The sequence below is a fragment of the Ranitomeya imitator genome, chromosome 10 (assembly GCF_032444005.1).
Source record: "Ranitomeya imitator isolate aRanImi1 chromosome 10, aRanImi1.pri, whole genome shotgun sequence".
Lineage (NCBI taxonomy): Eukaryota > Metazoa > Chordata > Amphibia > Anura > Dendrobatidae > Ranitomeya > Ranitomeya imitator.
In genome coordinates, this window is record NC_091291.1 from 68,552,105 (window position 1) to 68,568,267 (window position 16,163).

Genomic DNA, 16,163 nt, shown 5'->3' on the forward strand with positions numbered 1-16,163 from the left:
CTAAGTCTGCATTCCAAAACGGCGCTCCTTCCTTTCCGAGCTCTGCCGTGCGCCCAAACAGTGGTTTACCCCCGCATATGGGACATCAGCGTACTCGGGATAAATTGGACAACAAAGTTAGTGGTCCAATTTCTCCTGTTACCCTTGTAAAAATAAAAACTTGGGGGCTACAAAATCTTGTTTGTGGAAAAAAAAAATATTTTTTATCTTCACGACTCTGCATTCTAAACTTCTGTGAAGCACTTGGGCATTCAAAGTTCTCACCACACATCTAGATAAGTTCCTTGAGGGGCCTAGTTTCCAAAATGGGGTCACTTGTGGGGGGTTACTACTGTTTAGGTACATCAGGGGCTCTGCAAATGCAACATAACGCCCACAGACCATTCTATCTAAGTCTGCATTCCAAAACGGTGCTACTTCCCTTTGAGCTCTGCCGTGCGCCCAAACAGTGGCTTACCCCCACATATGGGGCATCAGCGTACTCGGGATAAATTGGACAACAACTATTGCTGTCCAATTTCTCCTGTTACCCTTGTGAAAATAAAAACTTGGGGGCTACAATATCTTTGTTGTGGGAAAAAAATATTTTTTATTTTCACGACTCTGCATTCTAAACTTCTCTGAAGCACTTGGGCATTCAAAGTTCTCACCACACATCTAGATAAGTTCCATGGGGGAGTCTAGTTTCCAAAATGTGGTCACTTATGGAGGGTTTCTACTGTTTAGGCACATCAGGGGCTCTCCAAACGCGACATGGCATCTGATCTCAATTCCAGCCAATTCTACATTGAAAAAGTAAAACAGCACTCCTTCTCTTCCAAGCTCTGCGGTGTGCCCAAACAGTGGTTTACCCCCACATATGGGATATCAACGTACTCAGGAGAAATTGCGCAACAACTTTTGTGGTCTAATTTCTCCTATGACCCTTGTGCAAATAAAAATTTGGGGGCAAAAAGATAATTTTTGTAGAAAAAATGTGATTTTTTATTTTCACGGCTCTACGTTATAAACTTCTGTGAAGCACTTGGGGGTTCAAAGTGCTCACCACACATCTAGATAAGTTCCTTAAGGGGTCTAGTTTCCAAAATGGTGTCACTTGTGGGGAGTTTCCACTGTTTAGGCACATCAGGGGCTCTCCAAACGCAACATGGCGTCCGATCTCAATTCCAGCCAATTCTGCATTGAAAAAGTCAAAAGGCACTCCTTCTCTTCCAAGCTCTGCAGTGCGCCCAAACAGTGGTTTACCCCCACATATGGGGTATTGACGTACTCAGGAGAAATTGATCAACAACTTTTGTGGTCTGATTTCTCCTGTTACCCTTGTGAAAATAAAAATTTGGGGGCAAAAAGATCATTTTTGTAGAAAAAATGCGATTTTTTATTTTCACGGCTCTACGTTACAAACTTCTGTGAAGCACTTGGGGGTTTAAAGTTCTCACCACACATCTAAATAAGTTCCTTAAGGGGTCTAGTTTACAAAATGGGGTCACTTGTGGGGGGTTTCCACTGTTTAGGCACATCACGGGCTCTCCAAACGCGACATGGCGTCCGATCTCAATTCCAGCCAATTCTACATTGAAAAAGTAAAACGGCGCTCCTTCTCTTCCAAGCTCTGCGGTGCGCCCAAACAGTGGTTTACGCCCACATATGGGGTATCGACGTTTTCAGGAGAAATTGCACAACAACTTTTGTGGTCTAATTTCTCCTGTTACCCTTGTGAAAATAAGAATTTGTGGGCAAAATATCTTTTTTGTGTAAACAAATGCGATTTTTTATTTTCATGGCTCTACGTTATAAACTTCTGTGAAGCACTTGGGGGTTCAAAGTGCTCACCACACATCTAGATAAGTTCCTTAAGGGGTCTAGTTTCCAAAATGGTGTCACTTGTGGGGAGTTTCCACTGTTTAGGCACATCAGAGGCTCTCCAAACGTGACATGGCGTCCGATCTCAATTCCAGCCAATTCTGCATTGAAAAAGTCAAACGGCGCTCCTTCACTTCCAAGCTCTGCGGTGCGCCCAAAAAGTGGTTTACCCCCACATATGGGGTATTGGCGTGTTCAGGAGAAATTGCATAACAAAATTTATGGTTACATTTCTGTTTTTACACATGCGAAAATTAAAAAACATGGTTCTGAATTAAAATGTTTGCAAAAAAAAGTTAAATGTTCATTTTTTCCTTCCACATTGTTTCAGTTCCTGTGAAGCACGTAAAGGGTTAATAAACTTCTTGAATGTGGTTTTGAGCACCTTGAGGGGTGCAGTTTTTAGAATGGTGTCACACTTCATTATTTTCTATCATATAGACCCCTCAAAATGACTTCAAATGTGATGTGGTCCCTAAAAAAAAATGGTGTTGTAAAAATGAGAAATTGCTGGTCAACTTTTAACCCTTATAACTCCCTAACAAAAAGAAATGTTATTTCCAAAATTGTGCTGATGTAAAGTAGACATGTGGGAAATGTTATTTATTAACTATTTTTCGTTACATATCTCTCTGATTTAAGGACATAAAAATACAAAGTTTTAAACTTGCAAAATTTTAAACATTTTCGCCATATTTCCATTTTTTTCATAAATAATCGCAAGTAATATCGAAGAAATGCTACCACTAACATGAAGTACAATATGTCCCGAAAAAACAATCTCAGAATCAGCGGGATCCGTTGAAGCGTTCCAGAGTTATAACCTCATAAAGTGACAGTGGTCAGAATTGTAAAAATTGGCTCGGTCATTAAGTACCAAATTGGCTCTGTCACTAAGGGGTTAAGTGTGCCAGTTTGTAGCACCTGAAACAAGCTCTAGTTTCCTTCTTCCTTTACCTCCTATTGATTGCTTTAAATTAACCTGTCAGGTCGTTTCCCACGCACCTGTGGGCATGATAACATAATTTGCACAAGTGGCATCATCACCGCTTATGCAAAACTGTGCACGCTCGCCGCTAATTTTGGCAGCATCACGGCACCTCTGGACCTGGGTGTATGCTTCCCAGCTTCAGACATACACACTGCGCATGTCTGGAAGTTATGCACAGTGTCTTCCTTTGAAGCTGAGATGTGTACACCCCGCTTCAGAGATACAGTGACGCTGTGGGAATGAGCAGCTGGCGTGCACAGTTTTGCATAAGCGGCGATGAAGCAACTAGTGCAAATTATGTTACCACACCCACAGGGGCGTGATAACATGGAAAGAAGGCGGATTATTCTGGGGAACTAATGCCCCATTGACTAGCATAGGGAAAGCGGAGGTTACAAAGGCTTTTTAAGGCATTTATTTAACTGAATGATGTTATACAGGGCTGGTTAAGGGGAGATTAATCACACATGGCTGAATGCTGCTGGAATAGAGGGCATGGGGGACCTAACAGGCTCCCTTTAACCCCTTTACCTCCAAGGGTGGCTTGCATGTTAATGACCAGACCAATTTTTACAATTCTGACCACTGTCCCTTTTATGAGGTTATATCTCTGGAACGCTTCAACGGATCCCGATGATTCTGACAATGTTTTCTCATGACATATTGTACTTCATGATAGTGGTAAAATTTATTTGATATGACTTGTCTATTTGTGAAAAAAATGGAAATTTGGCAAAAATTTTGAAAATTTCACAATTTTCCAGCTTTGAATTTTCATGCCCTTAAATGATACAGATATGTCACACAAAATACGTAATAAGTAACATTTCCAACACGTCTACTTTACATCAGGACAATTTTGGAACCAAAGGGTTATAAGGGTTAAAAGTTGACTACCGATTTCTCATTTTTACAGCACCATTTTTTTTAGGGACATCACATTTGAAGTGACTTTGAGGGATCTATATGATAGAAAATACCCCAAAGTGACACCATTCTAAAAACTGCATCCCTCAAGGTGCGCAAAACCACAGTTAAGAAGTTTATTAACCCTTCTGGTGCTTCACAGGAATTTTTGGAATGTTTAAAAATAAAATGAACCTTTAACTTTTTTTCACCAAAAAATTACTTCAGATCCAAATTTTTTTATTTTCCCAAGGGTAACAGGAGTAATTGGACCCCAAAAGTTATTGATATTGTTTGTCCTGGGTATTCGGATACCCCGTATGTTGGGAAACCACTGTTTGCAAGCACGGCAGAGCTTGGAAGGGAAAGCGCACCATTTGACTTTTTCAACGCAAAATTGGCTGGAATTGAGATTGGAAGCCATGTCGCGTTTCAAGAGTCCCTGATGTGCGTAAACAGTGGAAACTGCCCACAAGCTACACCATTTTAGAAATTAGACCCTCCCAAGGAACTTATCTAGATGTGTGTTGAGAACTTTGAATGCCTAAGGGCTTCACGGACGTTTATAACAGAGCCGTAAAATTAAAAAAATCATATTTTTTCCACAAAAATGATCTTTTTACCCACAATTTTAATTCTCCCAAGGGTAACAGGACCCCCAAAATTATTGTGCAGTTTGTCCTGAGTATGCTGATACCCCAAATATGGGGATAAACCACTGTTTGGGCGAATGGTAGAGCTCGGAAGGGAAGGAGTGTCATTTGACTTTTTCAACGCAAAAGTGACTGGAGTTGTGATCAGATGCCATGTAGCGTTCGAAGCGCCCCTGATGTACCTAAACAGTAGAACCCACCACCAAGTGACCCCATTTTGGAAACTACACCCCCAAGTAACTTATGGTAACAGGAGAAATTGGACCCCAAAATTTGTTTTCCAATTTGTCCTGGGTACACTGATACCCCATATGTGGGGGGTAAACCACTGTTTGGGTGTATGGCAGAGCTCGGAAGGGAACAGTTTGACTTTTTGAACGCAGAATTGGCTGGAATTGAGATCAGATGCCATGTCATAGTAACATAGTAACATAGTTATTAAGGTTGAAGGAAGACTTTAACCCCTTAACGACCGCCGATACGCCTTTTAACGGCGGCAGTTAAGGGTACTTAAACCACAGCGTCGTTAATTAACGGCGCTGTGGAAAAAGTAAATAGCGCCCCCCAGAGTCCGATTTTCTCCGGGGTCTCGGCTGCCAGGGGTAGCTGAGACCCCAGAGAACATGATTCGGGGTTTTTTTTTACCTTTTGCGATCGCCGGTAATTAACCGTTTACCGGCGATCGCAAAAAACCAAAACGCGATTTCCCTTTTAATTTCTCTGATGTGATCGCACATCAGAGTACAGAGAAATGGGGTCCCAGATAGCCCCCCAATACTCACCTGTCTCCCCCCGTGCTCCTCGTGGCTCCCGATGGGCGCCGCCATCTTTTTCCGGCAAAAAAATTGCGGGCGCCGGTACCGGGAGGATCTTTGGAGTCTCGGCTGCCGGGGGTAGCCGACACCCCAAAGAACATGATCGGGGTCGGTTATACCGACCCCTGTTTTGCGATCGCCAGTAATTAACTGTTTACCGGCGATCGCAAAAAAAAAGTGGTGTGTAATTCTCTGTCCTCTGATGTGATCGCACATCAGAGGACAGAGAAATAGGGGGATTTGGGGACCCTATTATACTTACCGGTGTCCCTGGGTCCTCCTGCGTCCTCTCCTGCCCGCCAGCGTCTTCTTTGGGAAACAATGGCGGGCGCATGCGCAGTGCGCCTGCCATCTGTCGCCATCTGCCGGCCGGCAGGAGAAAGCAGTTGGGGCTAAAATTAGGGCTAGGGTTAGGGTTAGGGCTAGAGTTAGGGTTAGGGCTAGAGTTAGGGTTAGGGTTAGGGCTGGGGTTAGGGTTAGGGCTAGGGTTAGGGCTAAATTTAGGGTTAGGGTTAGGGTTGGGGCTAAATATAGCGTTAGGCTTCTTTCACACTTGCGTCGGTACGGGGCCGTCGCAATGCGTCGGCCCGACATACCGACGCACATTGTGAAAATTGTGCACAACGTGGGCAGCGGATGCAGTTTTTCAATGCATCCGCTGCCCAATCTATGTTCTGGGGAGGAGGGGGCGGAGTTACGGCCACGCATACGCGGTCGGAAATGGCGGACGCGACGTACAAAAAAACATTACATTGAACGATTTTTTGTGCCGACGGTCCGCCAAAACACAACTGATCCAGTGCACGTCGCGATCCGTTGGCAATACAAGTCTATGGGCAAAAAACGCATCCTGCAGATCCGTTTTTTGTCCAAAACGACGGATTGCGACGGATGCCAAACAACGCAAGTGTGAAAGCAGCCTTAGGGCTAGGGTTAGGGTTGGGGCAAAAGTTAGGGCTAGGGTTAGGGTTGGAGCTAAAGTTAGGGTTAGGGTTGGGGCTAAATTTAGGGTTAGGATTAGGGCTACGGTTGGGGCTAAAGTTAGGGCTTAGGGTTGCGGCTAAAGTTAGGACTAGGGTTGCGGCTAAAGTTAGGGTTAGAGTTGGGATTAGGATTGGCATTAGGGTTACGCTTGGGATTAGGGATAGGTTTGGGATTAGGGTTAAGGTTAGGGTTGGGATTAGGGGTGTATTGGGATTAGGGTTAGGTTTGAGGTTAGGGTTGAGATTAGGATTAGGGGTGTGTTGGATTTAGGGTTTTGATTAGGGTTATGGTTAGGGTTGACATTAGGGTTGTTTTGGGGGAAGGGTTGTGATTATCGTTAGGGTTGTGATTAGGATTATGGATCGGGTTGGGATTAGGGTTAGGGGTGTGTTGGGGTTAGGGTTGGAGTTAGAATTGGGGGGTTTCCACTGTTTAGGTACATCAGGTGCCTATCTTTTTTGCAAGAAAGAATGTTGGGACCCTAAGACATTGTATCGATTATCAAGAACTCAATAAGGTGACCATATGGAAATGCTATCACTTCCTTTGATTCCAGAATTATTGGAATCATGCCAAAGTATTCTTTAACCCCTTAACGACCGCCGATAGCCTTTTAACAGCGGCAGTGGAGGGTACTTAAACCACAGTGCCATTAATAAATGGCGCTGTGAAAAAAGTGAATAGTGCCCCCCAGAGTCGGATTTTCTCTGGGGTCTCAGTTGCCGAGGGTAGCTGAGATCCCAGAGAACATGATTCGGGGTTTTTTTTACCGACCCCCGGGTTGCGATTGCCGGTAATTAACCGTTTACCGGCGGTCGCAAAAAAACCCGCAATTTCCCATTTAATTTCTTTGTCCTCTGATGTGATCGCACATCAGAGGACAGAGAAATGGGGTCCCCGATAGCCCCCTGATACTCACCTGCTCCTCGTGGCTCCTGATGGGCGCCGCCATCTTGTTTCAGCCAAAAAAATGGCGGGCGCATGCGCAGTGTGCCGGCCGGCCAGCACCCGGAAGATCTTTGGGGTCTCGGCTGCCGGGGGTAGCCGAGACCCCAAGGAACATGCGATTGCCAGTAATTAACTGTTTACCGGCGGCTGCAAAAAAAAAAGCGATGTGTCATCCTCTGTCCTCTGATGTGATCGCACATGAGAGGACAGAGAAATAGGGGTATTCGGGGACCCTGTTATACTTACCGGTGTCCCTGGATCCTCCTGTGTCCCCTCCTGCCCGCCGGCTTCTTTATCCGGTAAGAAAATGGCGGGTGCATGCGCAGTGCGCCCGCCATGATCTGCGTGGCGGCAGCTAGAGGAGTTGGGGCTAAATTTAGGGTTAGAGTTAGGGTTAGGATTGGGGCTAAATTTAGGGTTAGGGTTGGGGCTAAATTTAGGGCTAGGGTTGGGGCTAAATTTAAGGTTAGGTTTGGGGCTAAATTTAGGGTTAGGGTTGGGGCTAAATTTAGGGTTAGGGCTAGGGTTAGGCTTCTTTCACACTTGTGTCGGTACGGGGCCGTCGCAATGCGTCGCAATGCGTGAAAATTGTGCACAACGTGAGCAGTGGATGCAGTTTTTCAACACATCCGCTGCCCAGTCTATGTCCTGTGGAGGAGGGGGCGGAGTTTCAGCCAAGCATGCACGGTCGGAAATGGCGGACACGACGTACAAAAAAATGTTACATTGAACGTTTTTTGTGACGACAGTCTGCCAAAACACAACGGATCCAGTGCACGACGGACGCGACGTGTGGCCATCCGTTGCAATTCGTCGGAAATACAAGTCTATGGGCAAAAAACGCATCCTGCGGGCACATTTGCAGGATCCGTTTTTTGTCCAAAACGACGGATTGCGACAAATGCCACATGACGCAAGTGTGAAAGTAGCCTTAGGGCTAGGGTTAGAGCTAAATTAAGGGCTAGGGTTAGGGTTGGGCTAGAGTTAGGGTTGGGGCTAAAGTTAGGGCTAGGGTTAAGGTTAGGGTTGGGGCTAAATTTAGGGTTTGGGCTAGGGCTAGGGTTAGGGTTGGGGCTAAAGTTAGGGCTAGGTTTGCAGCTAAAGTTAGGGTTAGAGTTGGGATTAGGGTTAGGGTTGGTATTAGTGTTAGGATTGGCATTAGGGTTATGTTTGGGATTAGGGTTAAGGTTAGGGTTGGGAAAAGGGTTAGGGGTGTATTGGGATTAGGGTTAGGTTTGAGGTTAGGGTTGAGATTAGGATTAGGGGTGTGTTGGATTTAGGGTTTTGATTAGGGTTATGGTTAGGGTTGAGATTAGTGTTGTTTTGGGGTTAGGGTTGTAATTATCATTAGAGTTGTTATTAGGATTATGGATCGGGTTGGGATTAGGGTTAGTGGTGTGTTGGGGTTAGGGTTGGAGTTTGAATTGGGGGGTTTCCACTGTTTAGGTACATCAGGTGCCTATCTTTTTTGCAAGAAAGAATGTTGGGACCCTAAGACCTTGTATCGATTATCAGAAACTCAATAAGGTTACCATCTGGAAATACTATCACTTCCTTTGATTCCAGAATTATTGGAATCATGCCAAAGTATCCCTTAACGACCGCCGATAGCCTTTTAACGGCGGCAGTGGAGGGTACTTAAAACACAGTGCCATTAATAAATGGCGCTGTGAAAAAAGTGAATAGCGCCCCCTCCCAGAGTCGGATTTTCTCTGGGGTCTCAGTTGCCGGGGGTAGCCGAGACCCCAGAGAACATGATTCGGGGTTTTTTTTACCGACCCCCGGGTTGCGATCGCCGGTAATTAACCGTTTACCAGCGGTCGCAAAAAAACCCGCAATTTCCCATTTAATTTCTTTGTCCTCCGATGTGATCGCACATCAGAGGACAGAGAAATGGGGTCCCCGATAGCCCCCTGATACTCACCTGTCTCTCCCGGTGCTCCTCGTGGCTCCTGATGGGCGCCGCCATCTTGTTTCAGCCAAAAAAATGGCGGGTTCATGTGCAGTGCGCCCGCCGGCCAGCACCCGGAAGATCTTTGGGGTCTCGGCTGCCGGTGGTAGCCGAGACCCCAAGGAACATTCGATTGCTGGTAATTAACTGTTTACCGGCGGCCGCAAAAAAAAAAGCGATGTGTCATTCTCTGTCCTCTGAGGGTTGGAGTTAGAATTGGGGGGTTTCCACTGTTTAGGTACATCAGGGGGTCTCCAAACACAACAGCCAATTTTGCGCTCAAAAAGTTAAATGGTGCTCCCTCCCTTCTGAGCTCTGCCGTGCGCCCAAACAGTGGGTTACCCCCACATATGGGGCATCAGCGTACTCGGGATAAATTGGACAACAACTTTTGGAGTCCAATTTCTCCTGTTACCCTTGTGAAAATAAAAACTTGGGGGCTACAAAATCTTTTTTGTGGAAAAAAAAATATTTTTTATTTTCATGACTCTGCACTATAAACTTCTGTGAAGCACTTGGGCATTCAAAGTTCTCACCACACATCTATATAAATTCCTTGGGGGGTCTAGTTTCCAAAATGGGGTCACTTGTGGGGGGTTACTACTGTTTAGGTACATCAGGGGCTCTGCAAACGCAACATAACGCCCACAGACCATTCTATCTAAGTCTGCATTCCAAAACGGCGCTCCTTCCCTTCCGAGCTCTGCCGTGCGCCCAAACAGTGGTTTACCCCCACATATGGGGCATCAGCGTACTCGGGATAAATTGGACAACAACTTTTGTGGTCCAATTTCTCCTGTTACCCTTGTGAAAATAAAAACTTGGGGGCTACAAAATCTTTTTTGTGGAAAAAAATATATTTTTTATTTTCATGACTCTGCATTATAAACTTCTGTGAAGCACTTGGGCATTCAAAGTTCTCACCACACATCTATATAAATTCCTTGGGGGGGTCTAGTTTCCAAAATGGGGTCACTTGTGGGGGGTTACTACTGTTTAGGTACATCAGGGGCTGTGCAAAAGCAACATAACGCCCACAGACCATTCTATCTAAGTCTGCATTCCAAAATGGCGCTCCTTCCCTTCCGAGCTCTGCAGTGCCCAAACAGTGGTTTACCCCCACATATGGGGCATCAGCGTACTCGGGATAAATTGGACAACAACTTTAGTCATCCAATTTCTCCTGTTACCCTTGTGAAAATAAAAACTTGGGGGCTACAAAATCTTGTTTGTGGAAAAAAAAATATTTTTTATTTTCACGACTCTGCATTCTAAACTTCTGTGAAGCACTTGGGCATTCAAAGTTCTCACCACACATCTAGATAAGTTCCTTGGGGGGTCTACTTTCCAAAATAGGGTCACTTGTGGGGGTTTACTACAATTTAGGTACATCAGGGGCTCTGCAATCACAACATAACGCCCATAGACCATTCTATCTAAGTCTGCATTCCAAAACGGCGCTCCTTCCCTTCCGAGCTCTGCTGTGCGCCCAAACAGTGGTTTACCCCCACATATGGCAGATCAGCGTACTCGGGATAAATTGGACAACAACTATTGCTGTCCAATTTCTCCTGTTACCCTTGTGAAAATAAAAACGTGGGGGCTACAATATCTTTTTTGTAGAAAAAAAACATTTTTTTATTTTCACGACTCTGCATTCTAAACTTCTGTGAAGCACTTGGGCATTCAAAGTTCTCACCACACATCTAGATAAGTTCCATGGGGGGTCTAGTTTCCAAAATGGGATCACTTGTGGAGGGTTTCTACTGTTTAGGCACATCAGGGGCTCTCCAAACGCGACATGGCGTCTGATCTCAATTCCAGCCAATTCTACATTGAAAAAGTAAAACGGCACTCCTTCTCTTCCAAGCTCTGCAGTGCGCCCAAACAGTGGTTTACCCCCACATATGGGGTATTGACGTACTCAGGAGAAATTGAACAACAACTTTTGTGGTCTAATTTCTCCTGTTACCCTTGTGAAAATAAAAATTTTGGGGCAAAAAGATCATTTTTGTAGAAAAAATGCGATTTTTTATTTTCACGGCTCTACGTTACAAACTTCTGTGAAGCACCTGGGGGTTTAAAGTTCTCACCACACATCTAAATAAGTTGCTTAAGGGGTCTAGTTTACAAAATGGGGTCACTTGTGGGGGGTTTCCACTGTTTAGGCACATCAGGGGCTCTCCAAACGCGACATGGCGTCCGATCTCAATTCCAGCCAATTCTACATTGAAAATGTAAAACGGCGCTCCTTCTCTTCCAAGCTCTGCGGTGCGCCCAAACAGTGGTTTACGCCCACATATGGGGTATCGACGTTTTCAGGAGAAATTGTACAACAACTTTTGTGGTCTAATTTCTCCTGTTACCCTTGTGAAAATAAGAATTTGTGGGCAAAATATCTTTTTTGTGTAAACAAATGCGATTTTTTATTTTCACGGCTCTACGTTATAAACTTCTGTGAAGCACTTGGGGGTTCAAAGTGCTCACCACACATCTAGATAAGTTACTTAAGGGGTCTAGTTTCCAAAATGCTGTCACTTGTGGGGGGTTTCCACTGTTTAGGCACATCAGGCGCTCTCTAAACGTGACATGGCGTCCGATCTCAATTCCAGCCAATTCTGCATTGAAAAAGTCAAACGGCGCTCCTTCACTTCCAATCTCTGCGGTGCACCCAAAAAGTGGTTTACCCCCACACATGGGGTATTGGCGTATTCAGGAGAAATTGCATAACAAAATTTATGGTTAAATTTCTGTTTTTACATATGTGAAAATAAAAAAAAATGGTTCTGAATTAAAATGTTTGCAAAAAAAGTTAAATGTTCATTTTTTCCTTCCACATGGTTTCAGTTCCTGCGAAGCACGTAAAGGGTTAATAAACTTCTTGAATGTGGTTTTGAGCACCTTGAGGGGTGCAGTTTTTAGAATGGTGTCACACTTGGTTATTTTCTATCATATAGACCCCTCAAAATGACTTCAAATGAGATGTGGTCCCTAAAAAAAAATGGTGTTATAAAAATGAGAAATTGCTGGTCAACTTTTAACCCTTATAACTCTCTAACAAAAAAAAATGTTGTTTCCAAAATTGTGCTGATGTAAAGTAGACATGTGGGAAATGTTATTTATTAACTATTTTTCGTGACATATCTCTCTGATTTAAGGACATAAAATTACAAATTTTGAAAATTGCAAAATTGTAAAAATTTTCGCCATATTTCCGATTTTTTCATAAATAATCGCAAGTAATATTGAAGAAATGTTACCACTAACATGCAGTACAATATGTCACAAAAAACAATCTCAGAATCAGCGGGATCCGTTAAAGCGTTCCAAAGTTATAACCTCATAAAGTGACAGTGGTCAGAATTGTAAATATTGGCTCGTTCATTAAGTACCAAATTGGCTCTGTCACTAAGGGGTTAAGTCCATCTAGTTCAACCCATAGCCTAACCTAACATGCCCTAACTTGTTGATCCAGAGGAAGGCAAAAAAAAAACCCATGTGGCAAATAGTAAGCTCCAGTTTGGGGGAAAAAATTCCTTCCCGTCTCCACATACGGCAATCAGACTAGTTCCCTGGATCAACGCCCTATCAAGGAATATGATATCTATAACCTGTAACATTATACTTTTCAAGAAAGGTATCCAGTTCCCTCTTAAATTTAAGTAATGAATCACTCATTACAACATCATACGGCAGAGAGTTCCATAGTCTCACTGCTCTTACAGTAAAGAATCCGCGTCTGTTATTATGCCTAAACCTTCTTTCCTCCAGACGTAGAGGATGCCCCCTTGTCCCTGTCTCAGGTCTATAAAAAAGTCACAGAGAAAAAAGCAGAGATGTTTACCTGCAGAAACAAACAAACACACGAGTGCAAAAAATACTGATGAAACAACCACTTTCAATCCAGTGTTGGCTGTTTGGCATTAGTGCACAAAAAGATAAGAGATACTAGTCTGTATATGGCATAATTCACACACGCAACGCAGAGCATCTGGTTTACAGCCTATTAGTAACGCACATACAGGCATGCTACCCAGTGCTACAAAATGCATGCTGTGCGAACAGAGGCCAATAGTTTACAGAGCCATCTTGGTCCGACTGCCTCCTGCAAGATAAAGTGCAAAAAGAAAACCACATATCAATGTATGTAAGGTATTAGTTTATATTGGGGCCTCAATACGTAAGCTGGCAACCCACGTCAAGGGTCCTTACAATTTGCCAGTCCTAACGCTAAACATTGAGTGAAAGCTCACCGACACAAAAAGAGGATTTAAAAATCCTCCAAAAAATTCAAAAAAGTCACAGAGAAAAAAGCAGAGATGTTTACCTGCAGAAGCCTCCAACCAAATGCACCAGCAGGGCGCAGTGGACCAGATAAACACTAGATTGAAAGTGGTTGTTTCATCGGTATTTTTGCACCTGTGTGTTTGCCATCATTTATCGGGTCCGCTGCGCCCTGCTGGTGCATTTGGTTGGAGGCTTCTGCAGGTAAACATCTCTGATTTTTTCTCTGTGACTTTTTTGAATTTTTTGGAGGATTTTTAAATCCTCTTTTTGTGTCGGTGAGCTTTTTCTGTCTCAGGTCTATGATTAAAAAGATCATCAGAAAGGTCTTTGTACTCATATATTTATACATTAAAATAAGATCACCCCTTAGTCTTCATTTTTCCAAACTAAATAGCCCCAAGTGTAATAACCTATCTTGGTATTGCAGACCCCCCAGTCCTCTAATAACCTTGGTCGCTCTTCTCTGCACCCGCTCCAGTTCAGCTATATCTTTCTTATACACCGGAGACCAGAACTGTGCACAGTATTCTAAGTGTGGTCGCACTAGTGACATGTATAGAGGTAAAATTATATTCTCCTCATGAGCATCTATGCCTCTTTTAATGCATCCCATTATTTTATTTGCCTTTGTAGCAGCTGCCTGACACTGGCCACTGAACATGAGTTTGTCATCCACCCATACACCCAGGTCTTTTTCATTGACGGTTTTGCCCAGAGTTTTAGAATTAAGCGCATAGTTATACATCTTATTACTTCAACCCAAGTGCATAAACTTACATTTATCCCCATTAAAGCTCATTTGCCATTTATCAGCCCAAGCTTCTAGTTTACATAAATCATCCTGTAATATAAAATTGTCCTCCTCTGTATTGATTACCCTGCAGAGTTTAGTGTCATCTGCAAATATTGAAATTCTGCTCTGAATGCCCCCTACAAGGTCATTAATAAATATGTTAAAAAGAAGAGGGCCCAATACTGACCCCTGTGGTACCCCACTGCTAACCGTTACCCAGTCCGAGTGTGCTCCATTAATAACCACCCTTTGTTTCCTATCCCTGAGCCAGCTCTTAACCCACTTACACATATTTTCCCCTATTCCCATTATTCTCATTTTATGTATCAACCTTTTGTGTGGCACAGAATCAAAAGCTTTTGAAAAGTCCATATACACTACGTCCTCTGGGTTCCCTTAGTCCAGTCCGGAACTTACCTCTTCATAGAAGCTGATCAGATTAGTCTGACATGAACGGTCCCTAGTAAACCCGTGCTGATACTGGGTCTTGAGGTTATTCCTCTTCAGATACTCCAGTATAGCATCCCTTAGAATGCCCTCCAGGATTTTACCCACAGTAGAGGTTCAGCTTACTGGCCTATAATTTCCGAGTTCAGTTTTTGTTCCCTTTTTGAATATTGGCACCACATTTGCTATACGCCAGTCCTGTGGTACAGACCCTGTTATTATGGAGTCTTTAAAGATTAAAAATAATGGTCTATCAATGACTGTACTTAATTCCTGCAGTACTCGGGGTGTATCCCATCCGGGCCCGGAGATTTGTCAATTTTAGTGATTTTTAGACGCCGACGTACTTCTTGCTGGGTTAAACAGGTGACATTTAATGGGTGATTTTAATCACTAGTCATTTTGTTGCGTTTGGAGGCCCCTGATGTGCCTAAACAGTGAAAAAACCCCAATTCTAACTCCAACCCTAACTTCAACACACCCCTAACCCTCATCCCAACCCTGTCCATAACCCTAACCACAAAGCTAGCCCTAACACACCCCTAACCCTAATCGCAACCCTAACTCTAAATCCCAACTGTAACCGTAATCCTAGCTTTAGCCAGAACCCTAACCCTAATGGGAAAATGGAAATAAATACTTTTTTAATTTTATTATTTTTCCCTAACTAATGGGGTGATAAAAGGGGGTTTGATTTACTATTTATAGCGGGGTTTTATAGCGAATCTTTATGTTTGACAGCTGACACACATTAAAAGATGCTTTTTATTGCAAAAAATAGTTTTTGCATCACCACATTTTGAGAGCTATAATTTTTCCATATTTTGGTCCACAGAGTTGTGTGAGGTCTTGTTTTTTGCGGGACAAGTTGACGTTTTTATTGGTACCATTTTTGCACACATGACATTTTTTGATCACTTTTTGTTCTGATTTTTGTGAGGCAGAATGAACAAAAACCAGCAATTCATTAACTTATTTTGGGGGAGGCGTTTATACCTTTCCGTGTGTGGTAAAATTGATAAAGCAGTTTTATTCTTTGGGTAAGTACGATAACAGCGACACCTCATTTATATTTTTTTTATGTTTTGGCACCTTTATACAATAAAAACTATTTTATATAAAAAATAATTATTTTTGCATCGCTTTATTCTGACAGCTATAACTTATTTTTCTGGTGATGGAGCTATATGGAGGCTTCCTTTGTGCGGGATAAGATGACGCTTTCAGCGGTACCATGTTTATTTATATCTGTCTTTTTGATAGCGTGTGATTCCACTTTTTGTTCGGCGGTATGATGATAAAGCATTGTTTTTTGCCTTGTTTTGTTTATGGTGCTTACTAAAAGGGTTAACTAGCGGGACAGTTTTATAGGGACCAACATTACAGATGTGGGGATACCAAATATGTGTACTTTTATTGTTTTGATTTTTTTTCACTCAAATATTTATTTATTGGTAGAATAAATGTTTATTTTTTTTATTATTTTTTAAAATATTTTTAGAATAATTTTTTATTTAATTCATTC